Source organism: Ovis canadensis, chromosome 17 (assembly GCF_042477335.2).
Source record: "Ovis canadensis isolate MfBH-ARS-UI-01 breed Bighorn chromosome 17, ARS-UI_OviCan_v2, whole genome shotgun sequence".
NCBI lineage: Eukaryota > Metazoa > Chordata > Mammalia > Artiodactyla > Bovidae > Ovis > Ovis canadensis.
In genome coordinates this window covers 44,308-66,849 of record NC_091261.1, presented here as the reverse complement: position 1 = coordinate 66,849, position 22,542 = coordinate 44,308, and the positions used below count along the sequence as shown (strand labels likewise).

The 22,542-nt window shown below is 47.4% G+C and overlaps 1 long non-coding RNA gene across 1 annotated transcript; it reads left to right on the top strand.

Moving 5' to 3' along the window:
• The first annotated feature begins 6,466 nt into the window (after positions 1-6,466).
• On the top strand, positions 6,467-20,894 carry LOC138422124 (uncharacterized). The gene is made up of 6 exons (XR_011249751.1): positions 6,467-6,606; positions 7,612-7,685; positions 8,116-8,222; positions 9,887-10,020; positions 12,070-12,190; positions 18,146-20,894. It is a non-coding gene; the product is annotated as an uncharacterized lncRNA (long non-coding RNA).
• Positions 20,895-22,542: the final 1,648 nt, after the last annotated feature.

Below are 22,542 nucleotides of genomic sequence, written 5' to 3'. Positions count from 1 at the left end.
CTGTGGGCGGGAGCCCAGGCACGCAGGGGCAGTCCCCAACCAGCTGCACACGTCTCTGCTGGGGAGGAGAGCGCTAGGGAAGCTACGTGTGTGAGGCAGCTGCTGGGCGCCCAGGGAGTCACCCTCCGGGTGTGCGGGGCTGCAGACCCCAGCCAGGGGCCCTGGGATCCTGGTGCACTCCTTGCGGCGCTGAGTCTGGGCGGCCAAGCAACCGCTGGAGGAGACTTGCACTAGCCCTTCCCTTCCCTCGCACAGAGCTCTTCCTGCTGGAGCCCTTGGCAGTGTGCAAGCCACCGGCCCCTAAGCCCTCCCCAAGGAAGCCTGGGGCCTAGGTGCAAAGGCAAGGCAGGAGCGGAGCTGAGGCCAGGAAGGCGCAAGTGGCGTCTCCCAGCCTCGCGCAGCCTGCTCCTTCCTGGGCAGGAAGCCTAGCAGCGAGGCAAGTCTGGGCAAGGCTCGCCCAGGGCAGAGCAGCCTCGCGCCAGCAACTCTGCCAGATCGGGCCTCTGAGCAGAGCTGGAGCTCTGCCGTCCTGGAGGCGCACTCGGCTCCAGCCAAGTAGGGCTTGAGCCAAACGAGGCTGGGCCGCCTCTTCTTCCCTCGAGGAGGCTCGCCTCCCCGCCAGCTGTTCACTCGGCTTCCAGGTGGGGGCGCTCTGCGCCTCCTGCAGGTCTTGGCTCAGGGGCTGCTTGCCCTGAGCTGGGTCTGTGGGCGGGAGCCCAGGCACGCAGGGGCAGGCCCCAACCAGCTGCACACGTCTCTGCTGGGGAGGAGAGCGCTAGGGAAGCTACGTGTGAGAGGCAGCTGCTGGGCGCCCAGGGAGTCAGCCTCCGGGTGTGCGGGGCTGCAGACCCCAGCCAGGGTCCCTGGGAGCCTGGTGCACTCGGTGCGGCGCTGAGCCTGGGCGCCCAAACAACCGCTGGAGGAGCCCTGCACTGGCCCTTCCCTTCCCTCGCACAGAGCTCTTCCTGCTGGAGCCCTTGGCAGTGTGCAAGCCACCGGCCCCTAAGCCCTCCCCAAGGACGCCTGGGGCCTAGGTGCAAAGGCAAGGAAGGAGCGGAGCTGAGGCCAGGAAGGCGCCAGTGGCGTCTCCCAGCCTCGCGCAGCCTGCTCCTTCCTGGGCAGGAAGCCTAGCAGCGAGGCAAGTCTGGGCAAGGCTCGCCCAGGGCAGAGCAGCCTCGCCCCAGCAACTCTGCCCGAACGGGCCTCTGAGCAGAGCTGGAACTCTGCCGTCCTGGAGGCGCACTCGGCTCCAGCCAAGTAGGGCTTGAGCCAAACGAGGCTGGGCTGCCTCTTCTTCCCTCGAGGAGGCTCGCCTCCCCGCCAGCTGTTCATTCGGCTTCCAGGTGGGGGCGCTCTGCGCCTCCTGCAGGTCTTGGCTCAGGGGCTGCTTGCCCTGAGCTGGGGCTGTGGGCGGGAGCCCAGGCACGCAGGGGCAGGCCCCAACCAGCTGCACACGTCTCTGCTGGGGAGGAGAGCGCTAGGGAAGCTACGTGTGTGAGGCAGCTGCTGGGCGCCCAGGGAGTCAGCCTCCGGGTGTGCGGGGCTGCAGACCCCAGCCAGGGGCCCTGGGAGCCTGGTGCACTCCGTGCGGCGCTGAGCCTGGGCGGCCAAGCAACCGCTGGAGGAGCCCTGCACTGGCCCTTCCCTTCCCTCGCACAGAGCTCTTCCTGCTGGAGCCCTTGGCAGTGTGCAAGCCACCGGCCCCTAAGCCCTCCCCAAGGACGCCTGGGGCCTAGGTCCAAAGGCAAGGCAGGAGCGGAGCTGAGGCCAGGAAGGCGCCAGTGGCGTCTCCCAGCCTCGCGCAGCCTGCTCCTTCCTGGGCAGGAAGCCTAGCAGCGAGGCAAGTCTGGGCAAGGCTCGCCCAGGGCAGAGCAGCCTTGCGCCAGCAACTCTGCCAGAACGGGCCTCTCAGCAGAGCTGGAGCTCTGCCGTCCTGGAGGCGCACTCGGCTCCAGCCAAGTAGCGCTTGAGCCAAACGAGGCTGGGCTGCCTCTTCTTCCCTCGAGGAGGCTCACCTCCCCGCCAGCTGTTCACTCGGCTTCCAGGTGGGGGCGCTCTGCGCCTCCTGCAGGTCTTGGCTCAGGGGCTGCTTGCCCTGAGCTGGGGCTGTGGGCGGGAGCCCAGGCACGCAGGGGCAGGCCCCAACCAGCTGCACACGTCTCTGCTGGGGAGGAGAGCGCTAGGGAAGCTACGTGTGTGAGGCAGCTGCTGGGCGCCCAGGGAGTCAGCCTCCGGGTGTGCGGGGCTGCAGACCGCAGCGACGGGCCCTGGGAGGCTGCTGCACTCCGTTCGGCGCTGAGTCTGGGCGCCAAGCAACCGCTGGAGTTGCCCTGCACTTGCCTTTCCCTCCCTCTCACAGAGCTCTCCCTGCTGGAACCCTTGGCAGTGTGCAAGCCACCGGCCCCTAAGCCCTCCCCAAGGAGGCCTGGGGCCTAGGTGCAAAGGCAAGGCAGGAGCGGAGCTGAGGCCAGGAAGGCGCCAGTGGCGTCTCCCAGCCTCGCGCAGCCTGCTTTTACTGCTGGAGCCCTTGCCTCTGCGGCACTCAGTAGCCCCTAATCGCGACTCCAATCCCCGAACTCCACCCTGACTTCAAATCCCTATATCCCAAACCCGTAAACTGAATGCCTAGCTCGAATCCCCAAACAATGAACCTGAAAGCTGATACCTTAACCCTACCCCGACCTCAAACCAAAACACCTACCACTTAATCCCAAACCCAAACTCCAATCTCCAAACCGAAACCCCAAACCGCAAACCTCTAACCCCGAAGCCAAACCCCATACCCCAAACCCCAAGCCCCTAATCAGAACAAGAACCCCCAAACTCCGAACCCCAAACCCCTAACTCGAACACCATACCATGAACCCCAACCCATTTCCCGAATCCAAATCTCTAACCCCAAGCACCAAACTCCCAACCTGATCCCGAATCCCCTAACCCAATCCCCTACCTGAACCCTTTACCATAACCCGAAAACGAAACACCAAACCCCTAACCCATAAACTGAACTGCAACCCCCTACCCTAAAACAGAAGCCTCTGTCACTAACCCCTAACCAGAACAGCGAACCCCTTAACCGAACCTCAAACGCCGAACCCCACACCCCTAACCCGATCCGTGAACCCCTAACTCGAACCCGAACCCCTAACCCGAGCCCCAAACCCAAACCCCACCCCCAAACCCCATACCACAAACCCCGAACCATGTAGCCCAAACCCCGAATCCATAACTCAAATCCCGAACCCCAAATCTGGAACCCGAACCCCCAACCCCAAACCGGTAACACGAACCCCAAACCCAGACCACACACCCCTAATGCCTTACCGGAAACGCAAACCCATAAACTGAACCCCAAACCCTGAACCCAAACCCCTAACCTGTACCCCACACCCCACACCCCCAACCCAAACCCCAAACCCCTAACCCAAACTGCGAACACCTAAACCGAATTCTAAACCCCGAAACCCAAACCCCAAAACCCAACCCTCAAACCCAAACTCCAAACCCCTGATCCGAACCCCAAACCCCAAACCCCTAGCCGGAACCCCAAACCTCAAACCCCAAACCGCACACCCCAAACCCCTAAGCCGAACCCCGAACTCCCAACCCCTAACTCCTAACCTGAACAGCAAAACTCGAAACTGCACCTCACACCCCCATCCCCAAACCCTGAACCCAAACCCCCGAACCCCAAACCCCAAACCTCAAATCTTGACCCCCGAACCACAAACATCACTTACTGAACCTCTAATCGGAACCCCCAACCCCAATCCTCGAACCCCAATTCCCGAACCCCAACCCCAAACCCCAAACCCCTAATCCGTAACCCAAACTGCAAACCCAAAAACCGAACCCCAAACCCCCAACCCACAACCCTGAACCCAAACCCCAAACCCATAACTGGAACCCCAAACCACGAACCCCTGACCCAAATCCCAGACTCCAAACCCCAAATCCCTAACCCCTAACCAAATCCGCAAACCCCTATCCCAAACCGCGAACCCCAAACCCCAACCCTCAACCCCTAACCTGAAACGCGAACCCCAAACCTCGAACTCCAAACCCCAAACCCGAACCCCGAACCCCGAACCCGAACCCCAAACCCAAACCCAAACCGCGAACCCCAAAACCCAAACCCATAACCCGAATCCCAAACCCAAAACCCCTAACCCGAATCCCAAACCTCCAACCCAAACCGCGAACCCCAAACCCCAAACCCTTCACCCTAACCTCAAACCCAAACCCGAACTGTGAACCCCTAACCCAATCCGAGAGCCCCTAACCTGATCCCCAAACCCCAAACCCAAACCTCAAACCACAAACCCAAACCGCGAACCCCAAACCCTTTACCTGAACCTCAAACCCCAAACCCGAACTGCGAACCCCGAACCTGAACTGAGAACCCATAACCTGATCCCCAAATCTGAAACGTGAACCCCTAACCCGAACCCCAAACCCAAACTGCGAACCCCTAACCCCAACCCCGAACCCCTAAGCTGAACCTTGAACCCCTAATCGGAACCCCAAACTTCAAACTAGAACCGCGAACCCCTAACCCCAAACGCTGAACCCCAAACCACAAACACGAACCCTGAACCCGAACCCTAAGTAGAGAGGGGTTTCCCCGCACCCGAACTCTGAACCTGAACCCTAACAAGTTGGGGGGATGCCAGAACCCTAAACCTAACCCTAACAATAAAACTCTAACATAAACATAAACTTTTCTGGCCTAAGCCCCGCCCCTTGCTGTCCCTCACCCCCTAAAAGCAAACGAGGCAAAACTGGGACTTGAATGCCTGACCTACAGAGCCAAGTTGGATGTTTAACTGGTTGTCAGCCTAACCGCTTCGCTAGGGAGGATTACTGGGTTTTGTCTTGCTCCCAGGCGCTCTTCCAGCCTCACGCCGCCACTGCAGGCTAATAAAGAACTATGGACCCTATTAGCGCTCACTTTAGCTGTAACCCTAGAGCTAATGCCAACCCTAACCGTAACCCGAACCCTGACCCTGACATGAACCCTAACCCAAACCCGAACTCTAAGAAGAGGGGGGGTCCCCGAATTCTAACCTGAACCCGAACCCTAACAAGTGGGGGGTTTGCCCGAACCCTAACCCTAAGCTTAACAATAAACCTCTAAAATAAAAAAATTTTCTGGTCTAAGCCCTGGCTCTTGCAGTCCCCTGCCCCTTAAAAGCAAAAAGGTCAGACTGGAGACTTGAACTCCTGACTTACAGGCCATAGTCTGCCTGCCTAGTGGCCCACCTAACCCCTATGCTACAGAGGCTTGCTGCTTTCAGCAGGGCTCCCGAACCCTCTTCAAGCCTCGGCCCGCCAGGGCAGGCTAATAAAGAACTATGAGCCCTATTAGGGCTCACTTTAAGCTGTAACCCCAACACTAATGCTAACCCTAACCGTAACCCGAACCCTGACCCTGACATGAACCCTAACCCAAACCCGAACTCTAAGAAGAGGGGGGTCCCCGAATTCTAACCTGAACCCGAACCCTAACAAGTGGGGGGGTTGCCCGAACCCTAACCCTAAGCTTAACAATAAACCTCTAAAATAAAAAAATTTTCTGGTCTAAGCCCTGGCTCTTGCAGTCCCCTGCCCCTTAAAAGCAAAAAGGTCAGACTGAAGACTTGAACTCCTGATTTACAGGCCATAGTCTGCCTGCCTAGTGGCCTGCCTAACCCCTATGCTACAGAGGCTTGCTGCTTTCAGCAGGGCTCCCGAACCCTCTTCAAGCCTCGGCCCGCCAGGGCAGGCTAATAAAGAACTATGGGCCCTATTAGGGCTCACTTTAAGCTGTAACCCCAACACTAATGCTAACCCTAACCGTAACCCGAACCCTGACACTGACATGAACCCTAACCCAAACCCAAACTCTTAGAAGAGGGGGGATCCCCAAATTCTAACCCTAACCCTGAACCCGAACCTGAACAAGTTGGGGGGTTGCCCGAACCCTAACCCTAAGCTTAACAATAAACCTCTAAAATAAAAATAAACGTTTCTGGTCTAAGTCCCGCCTGTTGTTGTCCCCCGCTCCCTAAGAGCAAAAGAGCTAAGCTGCAGATTTGAACTCTTGACTTACAGACCATCGTCTGCCTGCTTACCAGCGCACCTAACCGCTACGCTACAGAGGCTTGCTGTTCTGACAGAGCTCCCGGACCCTCTTCAAGCCTCTGCCCGCCAGGGTCTGGCTCTATAGAATATCATGGCTGTCCTAGGTCATCTTTGCTTTCTATAGTCATAGTTTTATCCCTAAATCATAGACAGATCAGCTGAGAAAAAGCTTGGATTGTCTCGGTGGGGTGGATTTGCTTGTCCTTGTGTTTCACCTGGAGGCAGTCGCGGTCCCGCGGGCCTGTCCTGGAAGGGGGCGTGGGGGTGGGGCGCACCGTGAGCGCGTCGGGGGCGGGGCCAACCTGGGCGGCTGGTCAGGAGCGCGGCTCACGTGAGCGGGTCTGGGGCGGGATGAACATGGCGGCGCGTCGGGGGCCAGGGCTCTCAGGGCTCGCCATTGCAGCTGGGAATGCTCGTTTTGTGGGCTCCTGGGTCCCCGTCGATTGGCATCCAGCGAGCAGAGCGCAGGGCTGTGGGCCACAGGTAAGGGAACTCAGACTGGGCGGAGCAGGGAACCATGTATTCTGCCCTCTTTGTTTGCAGTCTCGGAGCCGACTAAAATGGCGGTCGCAGAAAAGCCTCGCCTTTGGGGCCAAGGGTTTTACCGCTTTACCCCTTTGCATAAAGCTCAGACCCGCGCGGTTTTCCCAAGCAGCCTAGTGTATTGCTTCCTACAGGCCTGGAGAGGATAACAGGCAGGAAGGCCAGGGGTCTCCAGACAGAGAAAATAGACTGCAAGTGTCAGACGTTTTTTCCTCTCTCTTAAGAGGCCGGAGGAGACAAAAGAGTGCTGCATTTTTTTTCCTCCATCTTGATACAAATTTAAAAGGAGGTTTCTCAGAAAATTCTGTGTTGCCATGACCACTCCTGGCTCCACCTGAATTTAACTTTCCTCAAACCTTGAACTAAGCAATGCATTTTTCTTATGGAAATGTTTGTCTTAAGGTATGCTAATGTACTATGTATTTACCCAAGGCTCTGTCTTCAGGTCAGTTTCCCCTAAAGGCTCAGAAAAAACTTGACAAACCAGTATGTTTTACTCATACCTTGTTCTCTTAATCTATGTGAATGAAACTATATATTTGCTTGGAAATCTGCCTTTCTTCAAGATTCATGTCCATCATTTTATGGCCTGGGATGACTCATCTGCTGCCAATGTTATCTCAATGCATGCTGTGGGTGAGGGGCCTGGTGCCATTCTCTGACACATTGTCTTTCTTTCATTAGCAGACTGCTAGTGGCTCTATAACATCTGGCTAAAGACTAGCAGGGGGTACTCTTTCTTCCCCCTTTTACTGTCTATGTCAGCAGCTCTCTCGATCTCTTTTATATTTTAATAAAACTTTTTAACAGAAAACCTCTGAGCCATCAAGCTTCGTCACTTGCCCTGGATTGAATTCTCCTCTGGAGTCCAAGAATGCTGGCATCTTTTGTGGTTTAGCAACCACCTTTCAGCCTTTTGTAATTCATATTGAATCTTCATTTCAGATTGAAGATGCATTCCATGGTATTGCCAACTGAAGCCTTTTCATCGCTATGGAGTATCTGTCCATGTCTTTAAGGTATTTTTCAGCAATCAAGTATCATTTCCAGTGTGCCAGTCTTGTTATCCTCATTCTGTCCATAGCAAAATCTTTTATTAATGTTGACATGACTGAAAGGGAATCGTTTGTTTAAATTCCTTTTCAGATTGTTATTTGCTGGTGTATACAGATAACACTGTGTCATCATCCATTTGTATCAGTTTGGACAGCTTGATAGTTGTCTTTAGTTTCTTTAATTTCTCATAATTTAAGATGACCCTGGCTCATATATTTACAGTCTCACCCCTAGTCTCAGTCATTTCTTCAAAGAACTGTCCCTTTTTTTAACATTACATTATTTTTGACTGTGCTGGGTCTTTATTGCTCGTTTGTCTAGTTGTAGTGAGCAGAGGCTACCCTCTAGTTGCTGTGCCATGGCTTCTCATTGCAGTGCTTTCTCTGTTTGCAGAACTTGGGCTCTGGAGCATGCAAACTTCTAGAGTTGTTCAAGGGCTTCGTTGCCCCTGGGCATGTGGGATCTCCTACACAGGAATTGAACCCGTGTTCCCTGCATCGGTAGGCAGATTCTTTACCACCGGGCCATTGGAGATGTTTCCTGTTCCCTTTTATTAGAGAATGATATTTAAAACATACATGTAGGAGCTCAATATGCTCAGCTGACAAATACATGGATATATATATACATGTATTCCAGCTCACCTTTGAACATATTCAGTTAAAGGTAATTTGTGATGTCTCCAACCTGATCCACCACGACATGGACATTGTAACGTTTCCTTTTGTTTATCTGTAACTTTGCATTCCAATGGTAAGATACCTGGCTTCCACCGCTTGTCATACACAGAATTCAGTGCTTGTCCCACGTGGTTACTGAAAAAAAACTGTCAGATTGTCTTTCAAAGGGGGCTCTGCATGCATTGCACCAGTATCTTGAGTATGTTTTTGTATGATAGTTTACTATCAGTATACCCTCAGTGGCCAGGTGTCTATTTCAGTCGCTACCAATTATGAATGGGCTTGTTTGCTCTAGTGTTCTTGGACAATTCGAATACAGTTTCTTTGTCAGATATGCATTGTTTTAGGAAAACAGTTTTACTGATTGTTGGCTGTGTTGCATCTTTGTGTGTGGGCTTTTCTCTAGTTTTGGTGAGCATGGGCCATAACTAGTGGTTTGCAGGCTTCTCACTGCAGTGTCTCCTCTTGTTGAGGGGCACAGGCTCACGGGCTTCAGTGGCTGCAGCATGTGAACTCGGCATCGTGGCTTCCAGGATCTAGAGCACAGGCTCGGCAGTTGTGGCACACGGGCTCCATAGGATGTGGGATCTTCCCATCCTAGGGATCGCACATGCATCTCCAGCACCGGGGGGTGGATTCTTTACTATGGAACCACCAGGGCATATTTTAGATTCTAGTTTTCCACACATGTATCTAGTGAAAGAGGCCAGGATCAAGAGGCATGGCAGCTGGGAATCCTCAGCCCCAGCTCTGGTGTGCTATCCAAAGCTCTGGGGCCTTTGGTGAGCAGCTCAGCTTCCCTGGGACTGTTTCCTCCCATCAGAAATGCCCTGCTTTTGGACTGTAGCCCACCAAGCTCCTCTGTCCCTGGGATTTCTGAGACCAGAGTACTGCAGGTGGTGCCATTTCCTTCTCTGCTGCTGCTGCTGCTGCTGCGTCGCTTCAGTCGTGCCTGACTCTGCGCGACCCCATAGACAGCAGCCTACCAGGCTCCTCTGTCCCTGGGATTCTCCAGGCAAGAACACTGGAGTGGGTTGCCATGTCCTTCTCCAGTGCATGAAAGTGAAAAGTGAAAGTGAAGCCACTCAGTGAAGTCGTGTCCGTCTCTTAGTGACCCCGGGGTTGCAGCCTACCAGGCTCCTCTGTCCGTGGGATTCTCCAGGCAATGGTACTGGAGTGGGCTGCCATTGCCTTCTCTGATTTCCTTCTCTGCAAGATAGCGTTTTGAAGATATTTTCTCCTGGATATTGCTTTTGATGAAGGAAGAGGGATCCCTTCCAGGGCTTGAGAGTGAGTTCTTGTCTGACACTGGGCAATGAGTTGTCTGAGGAGAGGAGTGCTGTCCAAGCGAGAGGCTTTATTGGGAAGGGCTGCCGGGGTGGAGGGCAGGAGGGTGAGGGAAACGGAGAGAACCACTCTGTCATGTGGCTCACAGTCTCAGGTTTTATGGTCATCGGGTTAATTTCTGGTTTGTCTCTTGCCAGGCATTCTGAATTGGGATCTCTCTTGGGGGCACACACATCACTCAGCTGAGATGGATTCCAGCGAAGTGGATCCTGGGAGGTTGGTAGGACCTCTGAACTGGAGCCTCCCATCACCTGACCTCTCCAGAATTCTGGTTGGTGGTAGCTTGTTCGTTCCTTGTTCCTTCCCAGGCCCTCCTGTTGTAAGATGACTCCTGCAAGTGTTTTCTTTTCTCTGTTGCCTGGCCGGGGTGGGTGGTCCGTGGTTCATTTAACAGTTTGTTTTTGGTTCTCTCGAGTAAGGTCCTCCACAGGGTAAATGTATGAAATGATAAAAGGCAATGTTTTAACTAATTTGTATTCATAATTTGGTAAGTTGGCTTGTTTTGTGTATGTTAGACCTGATCACCAGACCGAAGGTCATGTAGAACTTTAGTAGTTTTCTAAAATTCTATAGTTTTTAAAATGGAGTTACCTTGTTGCAAAGTTTGTGTTTATGTTCATATTTTTTTAAACAGTTATTTCTTTTTAGTTGATTGATCATTGCTTTACAATATTGGTTTGATTTGTCATACATCCACATGAATTAACCATAGGTGTACCTATGTCCTCTTACTCTTGAATCTCCCTCCCATTTCACACCCATTCCCACCACTCCGGGTTACTACTGAGCCCCAGTTTGAGTTCCCTGAATCATACAGCAAATTCCCATTGGTTGTCTATTTACAAATGTAGGTGTACCTGCACCCATGCTGCTCTCTCCATTCATCTCACCCTCTCCCTCTTGTTCTCCACCCTCGTCTGTAAGTCTGTTCTCTATGTCTGCACCTCCATTGCTGCTCTGTGAACAGACTCGTCAGTACCATCCTTCTAGATTACATGTTTTTCTCTCTTTGACTGACTTCCCTCCCCTTTATTAGAACAAACTCAAATGTGTTCCTTTTTATGGCTGCATTCCATGCAGGCTCTGATTGTTCCTTAGCCATGTTTTGCGGAGGGTCATGGAGCTATTCTGCTCCATTTCAGTTTGGGCTTCCAGTCTGAGTGCTCGCAGCAGAGCTGCTTCTGGGTGAGCCCTCTGAGGTCTGTGAGCACCGGGCTGCCTGCTCTTCTCTTGTGGCCCACAGGGGGCGCCAAAGCCCCCTCTGACCTGCGGGCGCAGGACGCTTTGCCTTTAGACTCTGCTCCGTGAGCAGCTGGCGGGAGCTTTGTCTCCTCAGGACCATCAGGGCTCAGGCTTCTGGATAACAGGGCTGCATCCAGGCTGAGAGGAGCAGGGTTGCCTCAGTGCCCACCAGCAGGGAGGCGCTGCAAGAGCGGAAAATGAGGATGGAGTGGACGTTTCCTGTGTCCAGCTGAGGGCTGACTGGAGGTCCATCTCAGAGGACTCAGGGGGAAAGAGCTCCGTGTGCAAAGCGGTGGGTTTTCAGTTAGATTTGCGTTAGATGATGTAGAGGATGAACACTGATGTTCTTCCGTGTAGGTGGCCATTTTCCTGTCACTGTTTCTTGAGAAGACTGTCCTTTCCTCTTCGCTCGTTCCTGGTTTGATTTTCAGGAACTGACCATGTACGGGTGGGTTCGTTTCTGGGCTCTCTATTCTCTCCTGGAGTCCATGTGTCTGTGTTCCTGCCAGTTCCTCACTGTGGTGGTCACTACAGCTCCGTGATGTAGTTTGAAGAGGGATAGGAAGATGCCTCCAGCTGTGTTCCTCTTTCTCAGAGTCTTTTTGGCCGTTTAAGGTCCTGTTCAACAGTAGCAGTCTAATATGAGGAATACTTCTATTTCTGTGAAAAATGCCATTGAATATTATTTTGTGATTGCAGTCCATGTATTTGTTGATGACTTTGGTTGGAATGGACCTTTTAATTCCTCATTGTTCCAGTGCATGAGCGTGGAACAGTTTTCTGTGTATTTGTGTTTTCTTTGGTTTCTTTATCAGTGCTTTCTAGTTTTCTGACTACTGGTCTTTTATGGTCTTGATTAAGTTTGTTGCTAGATGTTTTATTTAAGTGGGATTTTCTTAATATTTTTTTCTGATTGTTATTAGTGTGTAGAAATGCAAGTGATTTCTGGACTGTAAATGGTAGTATTTTATATGATTGTAAATTGATCCGAAATGATTCCGCTTTACTGAATGTAGCCTAACAACTTTTTGTGAAGTGATGTGGAACATTTTATCTGTAAGATCTGTTTCTCCTGCAGTAGGTCATCCAGAGGACCCAAGACATGGTGGTTACTAATAGACTTCCCACAGTACTTCTTCATTCCACGTGGACTCCTTCATGGGCAGTGAGCATCGCAGCTTCCCTTGAACTTCATCTGGGTAAGTCTTGGCCTGTATCAGAAAGTTTCCTGCCTGTCTGCTCTAAATTTCTTTTGTGGTATTGACATGGTTGTTTTGAAACCTAGTATACTTTCCAGTCATTTAAAATGTACAGAAAATGCCTAGCAATGGGAACAAGTGCTAGCATTTGCCACATCATCTAAAATACTCTATGTGTTTTATCCAAAATGGGTGCCTTCTTCAGAACCAGCACATAATCTCCAAAATCAGGAAATCATATGGTATCTACATTATAATGTAGTCCACCACCCCACTTCCACTTTTAGCAATTGTTCAAATGTATGAATATATCTTTTGTTTCCATCTTCATCCTGTTTTCTTTATTTAGAGTGTTACTGAGATTTTCAGTTATTTGGACAAACTTGATGGATTGAAAGCAGACATGGTGAATAAGGGTTCTGGGTGGCCTTTCCTATGTGGATTTTTTTTTTCACTGAAGATGGTTTTAATATTTATTCATGTTGTAACATGTATGAATCCTGCATTCTTTCTCCCCCCATAGTAATTAAAAATAAATAATATGCCATTTACCGTTTAGATATTTGTAAGCATACAGTGTTGTAGCAGACAACCTTTTCTTGTTTTGCAAACCAGTTTAATAATGTGCACCTTATGCGTGCTTTGGAGAAACTCAGGAAACTGAGTCAGTGACTGAAATGGCCCAAGATATCACCTTAGATTCCATCTTCATCTGAAAACAAAACAGGCACTTCCTGGTGGTCCAGTGGCTGAGACTGGACACTCCCAAAGAAGGAGGCCCAGGTTCATTCCCTGATCCAAGAACTAGATCTCCCATGCCACAACGGAGAATTTGCATGTTGTAGCTAGGTATCTGGCTTGCCTCAATGAAGGTCGACCTGGCACAGCCAAATTAAAAAAGAAACAAATATTAAAAAAAAATACAACCAAAGGAAAGGAAGGGTATGGTGGTTGTGCAGATTTACGGCTTAGCTTTCCCTATCGATAGAAAAGAAAAAAGAGTTTCAAAAGACTGTGTCTCATCCTTCTATCTGGCATATAGAGAGGATTCCTTTGAAATGAGATTTCTCTGGTAAATGTGACTCACAGAAGAGCTGTCTTGAACTTGGGTTTCAGAGATGATCATGTGTCCTCTAAAAAAATAAAAGTTAATTGGGTCCAACTAATCCTCATGCTGAGGTGGTATATTTTGTGGTAGCATTTGCTCCCCTTCACTTTGGATGTATCCCCATTTGTTTACACTGTCATCTACTGAAGACATCCTGATATTTGAAAGTTTTTAGTTATTACAAGTAGAGCTGTTGTATATAATCATGCGATACTTTTTTGTCTGGACATGTTTTCAAAGCTGTTTAGTAAGTGCTAGCCATGTAGTATTCAGGTCACAGGAGAGCCTTGTTTAGCTGTGGAAACATCCAGCTATGTTTCTCTGTGGCTTGTGGGATCTTCTGGGGTAACAGATCGAACTAGAGTGTCTTGCATTGTCAGGCAGATTCTTTACCACTGAGCCACTCGAGAAGCTGTGCCCTACCCCCTTTTTTTGAGTTTACTGGATCTAATAGGTGTGCAGTGCTACCTCACTGTTATTTTAGTTTGTAATTTCCTAATGATATGTGATTTTGAGTCTTTTTGATAGGCTTATTTACTATCTTTATATTTTTGTAGGCCAGATGTTTAGGTGTATACATTTTTTATGAGATTGTTCTAGATTTTTTGGTATATTTGGAGTACAATCCTTTATCAGATATATATTTTATAAATATATTTTCCTTTGGCTTGTGTTTAAGTTTTGTGAATAAGGTTTTTCACAGTTTAAATTTCTAATTTTTAAAGTTGATGTTATATATGTTTTATGTCCGTTTTTGGATAGACTTTAGTGTGTTGTTGTTGTTGTTAAATTTTATAAGCAGAAGTGAGGTACCGTAGATACAGTTTTAAGTTAAGCTGAGGTACCATAGATACAGTTTTGCCTTTTGTCTGTTGAGAAGTTTGAGTGAGTTTGGTGTACACTGTAACATTATGTCTACATTCATTTGACTGGATATAGCTTCCAATTATTTGTCTAATTGGTTTTGGAGATATCATGGGAAGTCAGTTTTTCCAAGGGAAACTGAGGTCCATGAAACATGAACTCTTTTCGATCGGTCGGAATCACTCTCTGCTATTTCTGACAGATTTGACTTGTTTGGATATCTCATATGAGTGGAATCACAGCACGTTTGTCTTTTTTTGGTCTGGTTTATTTCATTTAATCTAATGACCATAAGGTTTGTCCACATTGTCGCATTGTCAGAATTACTGACTCTGAAGGGCCGAATCAGATTCCATTGTCTGTATACCACAGTTTGTTTATGGAATTGGCTGCCATGGACACTTAGATTGCTTCTGTTTGTTTGCCAGTGTTGAATCATGCTGTTGTGAGTATGACGGAAGAAGTATCCATTTTTTCAGCCCCCTTTCCCAATCCTTTTGGGTACATAGCATGAATTGGAATCAAACTATGTATTTATTCCACGTGTTCGTTTTGGAGTCATTTCTGTAATGTCTTGCAGAGTGACAGCACCATTTAATGTACTTTTTCGTATGGTGGAATACCGTTCAAGCTTCTGAATATACCTTGTGTTGCATATTCAGTCTCCCACCAACGGACACTTGAATGAGTTCTACCTTTGAGCTATCGTGAATGTCACTATGAATATTTGTGTACCAGTTTTTGTTTGAATTATTAACAAATACATTACTATATATAAAAGAAGCCACAAGGACCTACTGTACAGTTTAGGAAACTATTAAATATCTTATGATAATGTATAATGGAAGAGAATCTCAAAAGGAATATATGAAAAGCACATAATAACCATGATATTTATTGTGCCAACACTATGAGTTATCATAGCACTACTCAACGTGTATTTATACATGTCACTAAAACATTCACATCTGTAAGGATATTATAAAAAATTATATAAAAAATCAAGAATTCAAACAGAGAATAAATAAACTTCCTGTCATTGCTCGTCATCATTTATACACTCATACTACCTGCAACACTCATTTTATAAGTGCTGGACTAGCAATTGACATTCTTGTAAACCAAGAGATTGTGAAGGTGTAAGGAAATATAACTTATTGAATTCCTTAATGAAGGATTATAGAACTCTATGTCCATGAAGTGAATGAAATTCCATTTTATTGAGCCACATTCTTACTAGAGTGATGAGCCTCCACCCCACCCAACGTTAGTTCACAATGAAATCCTGCAGTCCTCTGGCCTCAATGTCTGCTTCCTGCTACCGAGAAAGAAAAGATGAGGAAGTCCTGACAAAACCGATGCTATTTTTCTTTTTCTGATTTGTATTTTATCTCAGGGCTTGGCAAAAAGAGGGCCCAACGTGTTTTTAGAGTTCTATCCCAAGGGTTCCTCCAGCATGTTCCCTATGTTGACAAAGTGCTGATTATTTTCAACAAAGGACAATGATCTGCACTTCACTATCTGTTGCTTGAGCTGGAATAGCGGGCATCCCTTGAAGTGCAGTCCTTCATGCGGAAGTAGGCATCCCTGAAGCAGTAGTATAAGAGGAACACATTTATCATGTAGACATCGCATCCCATGCAGTTGTAATAATTTTTCAGTTATACCCGTCATCATCGGAGGAACTGACTTGTCCCAGTATAACGAGAGTACCCAGGATCACAGTTCCTTGACTTATGAGTACTTCCTATGAGTACCCTTATGAGTACTTCTTCCAATGTTGTTTCTCCTACTTTGGTCATGAACAGTAGAAGCTGATGGCAGTGGTCCTTGAAATGTATGTCGATTCCCAGGTGGCACAGTCAGTAAATAATCTGCCTACCAGTGCAGGAGGTGGAAGTGATGTGGGTTTGATCCCTGGTTCAGGAAGATACCAATTCATACGCATGTTTTATGTGAACCAGTTTGATACTCATGAGTTTTTTCTTCTGTATACAGAAAAGCAAATGCTGTTCAAGGACACTGAAAGAACCCTGATTTCGAAAATCAGATCTGTATTGTGAACAATGCTTAGATATCCGTGAGTCGAAGCATAGTATTATGCCTATCATCCTTGTATTTCCCTCAGTGAAATATGTTGAGGAAAACTCTTCATTCAGGGTCTAGATTCACGAAGAAGCTAAATAGCATTCATCCTTTACGTTGACAACTGTGAATTTAAATCTCCTGTGAATCCTATGTGACAACCACACATACCAACATGAGTTATTAGTATTATATCAATATTTTTAGTCCTATTGTATGTCAACTAAAAAAATCAATATATAATTGTACATGAAGTCAAGACATAAAGTCAGTGCAAATACAAAATGTTCCATCCTTTGAGAAAGGGAGAAAAACATCTCTGTGCTTAGCCTATTGCATTTTATGTATTAGATCCTTAAGTAGTTTATTCACCACACCCTATGAATGATTCACAAATCTTCAGAGAAGAAAGGGTCATTTCTCTTAAACAATGAGTAGTTCAACTCTTCTCAAAGCAAAGTCATAAGTGAGTCTAATTTTGCGTGAGACCATGAAAACTCAGTGTTTTCATTATGCTTGTGCTTATGATGGGAGGAGGTCTGAGAAGGCACTTCTGAAGGATTATTCATACCAGTCGTTCTCATATGTATTGAGTCTTTAAAGGTCGAATCACCGAGGTGTTGCTTCTACACTTGTACTAGGCTGAGCAGCAACATTCCCTTTCTCCCTAAGTGCAGTAGACGTCTGTCTTCTGTCCTCTGGAGTATGTATTGCTTGAGCTCACCACAGCCTAGTAGATGGAAATCGTCAGGATATTCTGGAAACCCTTTTTATTTCAGTCTGCTCAGGAGGTTACCACTGCTGCAAACCTCTGGATTTTACCACGCACTTTTAACAACCTCAGATGAAGGATACAAGTCAACACTCGTGACAGCCACGGGCTTCCATGGCCTATCCATGATTGTTGGCTTTGCTTTCATAATCATCCTGTTTCTTATACCAACTAAACTGTCACTGTATTTTTTAATTACCATTTTATCTTTGATGGTTTTTAGATCTATTATGGATTTTCCTATATATCTTCACTCATCGGTGAGGGTCTTATGTTAGTAGTAGTTATGACAACTGACTTCCAGTCAGTTAGCTCTGGCAGAATAGAAAAAAGAATGACCCATTGTATATTATTAATATTATGTATCAATATATTATTCGTTTTATTGTTTGCAGTCATCCACTTCCAAGTTTCCGAAATAAACTTTCAGAAAAATCACATCCTTTTGAATGTCCGTTTGACTGAATAGGAGCACGGAAATGCTATTCCATAAAATTGTTTACAGTTTCCATTCCGTTCCTCCTGTTTGATGTAGATATCGGCCTTTGGTTCTATCACTAGCTTTGCAAGTAAAAAAAAATTAGAGCTCGTATGGTAATTTTACTGTTAGCAATAAGTTTAGCATAAAATGAACACAGAAGAGGTTACAGTAGACCAAATATGAAAGTCAGTTTAAAAGAAAACATAGTGTTGAATGTTTACAGTAGGAATATAGTTATGAAGTTCCTTTATTATTATTCTATCCTTTCCGTTTCTTTTGCAGGGGTGTTAATGTACAGATTCCAGTACTATGGCTAGAGTGAATAATAGTATCATTATTCTTGAGAGCAACTCTACTAAGTCTTCACGCTCATGTCACTCAAGGTTTTTTAATACCTATTATGTTAGTCGTGTTTGTAGTTTGTGAAGTCACATAAGTTGCATTCATTCAAGCAATAGTATCAAACAGCAATAGCATCAATTATAGATGTGAATCGATATCGAATGTGAATCCATTTCACTGTGACAAGTTATTATTGTAGATATTCTATTCATGCCAGTAACAAAGCTGTGCAGAAATAATACAATGTTTATTAAAAAAATAAGATTTACTAATTTGTTTTTTTATTCTATTTCTTTTAAACAGATTGAATGACAACAGGCTCAACTTTTCATTCACTTGTATGACTATGAGCAGTTTGACCAAGTTGAAGAAGATGACTCGTTTGTAGTCTTCCTCATCAGCTCATTCCATCTACTGGCTTTAAAATCATTTAGTACAGAGCTCACCGTCTAGGTGTTCATCCAGTGTTTTGTTTGCTTATCATGCAGGATCATTTTAAAAGGAAAAGTATGTGTGTATGAGTTAGAGCTCTGATCCCAAGAGTCCATGTAGAAGCTTCCCCTGAGAAATGTATCGTTTTTGCACCAATGCTACTGAAATGTGTGAATGTGGTATACCACGCGTCCCAATAAGTGTAAACAGCTTCACAGGCTACTTATTTGAAATGACCAGTACTCATGACATTCCATTCAACTGAGGACTAAATATAGCCAACGTAGGCTGTGTTTGCCAAATAGACTTTGAAGTATTCTTCACACAGTCCTTCATCGACGCCAGTTTTCAGATCGAAGAAACCCTTGCTCCATGAAGTTTGTGAACACATATACTCATGTTTTGTTTGAGATTTTAAAGTCATTCTTCAGTTTTGTTGGAGGAATGGTTCTGTATATGCCCCGTGGATCCCCAAATCCACTGATGTTCATGTGTCTTGGGGCTTCCCAGGTGGTTCTAGTGGTAAAGAACATGCAGAACATACCCATGCAGGAGACATGGGAGGTATGGATTCCATCCCTGGGGCAGGAAGATCTCCTGAGGGAGAGCATGGCAACCCCCTCCAGTATCTTTGCCTAGAGAATCTCATGGAGAGAGGAGCCTGGTGGGGCCTAGTCCATATGATCCCAAGGAGTTGGACACAATGTAAGTGACTTCGCACAGCACATGATTCGTTGTCATAGCTAATATAATGGAGATGACATAAAAAGAAGCACCAGCGGGCGAAAGTCAATATCCATCACTTTTAAACTTTGGAATGTATTGTGATATTTTACATCCATATTTGTATGACTTGATAGTTGGAGAATCGATGCATGTGAAGGCCTGGTTGTGTTATATGTATGTTGAGGGAAGATATATTTTTATGTGGTTTGACATATGGGTCCCATTTCATTCGTAGACATATGCATACTCATCACTTATCATCATTTTTTTTGAAAAGACCATTGTTTGGAAAGGTTGTTGTCTAACCATGAAAGATGCTTGAAGTCTTGGGCTCCTTAGAGGAAGAATTCAACCCAGGGCCAGTGATGAGGCTTGATCAGTCAGAGCTTTTGTGTCCCAACGTTTTATTAAAGTATAAAAGAGAGAAAGCTTCTGACATAGACATCAGAAGGGGGCAGAAAGAGTGCCCCCTACTCATCTTTGGCTGGATGTTATCTAGCTACTAGCAGTCTACTCATTAGAGAAAGGAATGGCAGCAGACCCCTCACCCACAAGATATATGGAGATGGCCGTGGCACCAGGTGAGTCATCCTGGGCCATAAAACGATTGATATGAGCAAATGGATAGCTTCATTCACATAGATCAGGAGAGCCATGTATGAGTAACGCATATTGGTTTGTCAAGTCAGTTCTGAGCCTTTAGGCAGAACCTACTTGAAGATAGAGTCTAGGGTAAATACATAGTACATTCACATAGCTTAAGGCAAACCTTTCCATAAGAAAAATGCCTTGGTCAGCTCAAAGTATGAGAAAAGTGAAGTTCAGGCGGAACCAGGTGTCATTATAGCGACACAGAATTGTAAGAGAAAACCTCTTTTTAAATTTGTATCAAGAAGGGGAAAAAAGATAACAGCTTGTTTCCTCCTGCCTCGGAAGCGACAGATAACAACTGTCTGACAATTGCACCCCATTTCCTCCCTTTGGAGACCCCTGGCCTTCCTGGCTGTTACCCTCTCAGTTTCATTCATTGAGCGTTTTCTGCCTTGTGAAACATTGGGCATAGAAGTATGTGTTTATTTAGGGGTATTTCATCCAATTTCATTTAAATGCATATGTGAATTAGAAAGTTTGACATGCTGTTGCTTTGTATACCGATTGGGAAATGTGAGCCTCCAAGCTTAATTTAGTTTTTCATGTTCATTTTTCTTTTTAGGGGTACAAAGAAAAATAATATGACTGTTAAGATCAGCTTTTGTATTTTTTGCCAAATATGAATTGGGATCACATCGATCAGAGATGAGTCTGTGCATGAAAGCCCTAATAACTAATGCTAATTGACTTCACTACCATGGGATGTTTTCATATCTACCGAGGATTTACTTCATGTATTTCGATTTTAACTTTCTGTCTTACAGCCTTGTTTATAGATCAAAGCTATTTGAAATTGTCATCTGGTTTCAAATGGCTTGTGAGGTTATTCATGAGTGGTTTATAAAACCGAATGGATTGTACGTAGCCATACTTTGTTGTCATTCTATGAATTTGAAGAATGTCTGAAGAATGTCTGCAGTTATGCCTTAAAGATTCATACAATTGATGTACAATATTTATCTCAATAGACTTGCTTTCAATTTGTAGTTTCCTATGCATATGTCTTTCTTTATGGATTTGGGTAGAACTTGTATTGGAACACTGAAAAATCTGTGATATCAACCCTGCTGACCTTCTTTCTGGTGGTCATCATTAAGATTTTCACGCTCACTGTCACTTTGTGCAATGCTATGGATCCTAGTGGAAACAGGTGCTGTTCATCCTACTTTTGTGAAGATTGAACTCATCGTAGAAAGTGGAATTTGTTGAAATATTTATGGTATAAATAAATCTTTTCTATATAATTACCCAGAGTCCTGGTGCGTATTTGATTGTTAAGTTATAAAATGTGTGAGATAGATGTGATCCATCAATGGCGACTGGATAAGTGGTGGAGAGGTATTTTGGTGATGCAAGAGATTTAAATGATGTGATCACAGTATTTATATCCCTTTTATGTGGATAATGGGTCTTGGATCCATGTTTCAAACCTTACAACCTCGTCTTTTGTTATGCATGGGAAGTGTCAAAAATGAAGAAGATGCGGGTAGGTACTTCAAGGGTAAGTATAGGGCTGAGGGCATGACTATGATGTGGGTTAGGGTTAGGATGTGGATAGGGGGTCAGGTTAGGGTAGGGTAAAGGTTAGAGTTCGTGGAACAGCCCTCCAAACTTGTTAGGGTGAGGTGTGAGGGTTCAGGATGAGGGTGAGGGTAAGGATTCAGGGTGAGGATTCAGGATGAGGGTAAGGGTTCAGGGAGAGGGTGAGGGTGAGGGTTCAGGGTGAAGGTCAGGGTTAGGGTTCGGGGTGAGCGTTCAGGGTGAAGGTGTGGGCCTCACATCTGATACAGGATTGTGCTCCAAATATACCCATCCCTTCCCTTGAACAGACCTCTCCCTATGGGAGCCCTTGGCAGTGTGGAACCCACCGGCCTATAAGCCCTCCAAAAGGACGACTGGGGCCTAGGTGCAAAGGCAATGCAGGAGTGGAGCTGAGGCCAGGAAGGCGCCAGTGGCGTCTGCCAACTTTGCAAAGGCTGCTCCTTCCTGGGTAGGAAGCCTAGCAGCGAGGCAAGTGTGGCCAAGGTTCGCCCAGGGCAGAGCAGCCTCGCGCCAGGAACTCTGCCAGATCGGGCCTCTGAGCAGAGCTGGAGCTCTGCCATCCTGGGGGCGCACTCGGCTCCGCCCAAGCCCTAAGGCGGCTGGGCTGCTTCATCTTCCCCCTGGGAAGCTAGATTCCCAAATGCTGTTCACTCGGCTTCCAGGCGCCGGCTCCCTGCCCCTCCTAAGATCTAGGATCAGGGGCTGCTTCCCCTGACCTGGGGCTGTGGGCGGGAGCCCAGACACACAGGGGCAGGACCCAACCACCTGCACACGTCTCTGCTCCGAGGAGAGCGCTAGGGAACCTACCTGTGTGAGGCAGCTGCTCGGCGCCCACGGAGTCAGCCTCCGGGTGTGCGGGGCTGCAGACCCCAGCCAGGGGCCCTGGGAGCCTGGTGCTCTCTGTGAGGCGCTCAGTCTGGGCGTCCAAGCAACCGATGGAGGAGCCCTGCAGTTGCCCTTTCCTTCCGTCTGACAGAGCTCTCCCTGCTAGAGCCCTGGGCAGTGTGCAAGACACCGGCCCCTAAGCCCTCCCCAAGGACGCCTGGGGCTTAGGTGCAAAGGCAAGGCAGGAGCGGAGCTGAGGCCAGGAAGGCGCCAGTGGCTTGTCCCAGCTTTGCGCAGCCTGCTCATTCCTGGGCAGGAAGCCTAGCAGGGAGGCAAGTCTGGGTAAGGCTCGCCCAGGGCAGAGCAGCCTCACGCCAGGAACCCTGACAGATCGGGCCTCTGAGCAGAGCTGGAGCTCTGCCCTACTGGAGGCGCACTTGGCTCTGGCCAAGCAGGGCTTTAGCCGCCCGCGGCTGGGCTTCATCTGCTTCCCCAGGGGAAGCTCGCTTCCCCACATACTATTC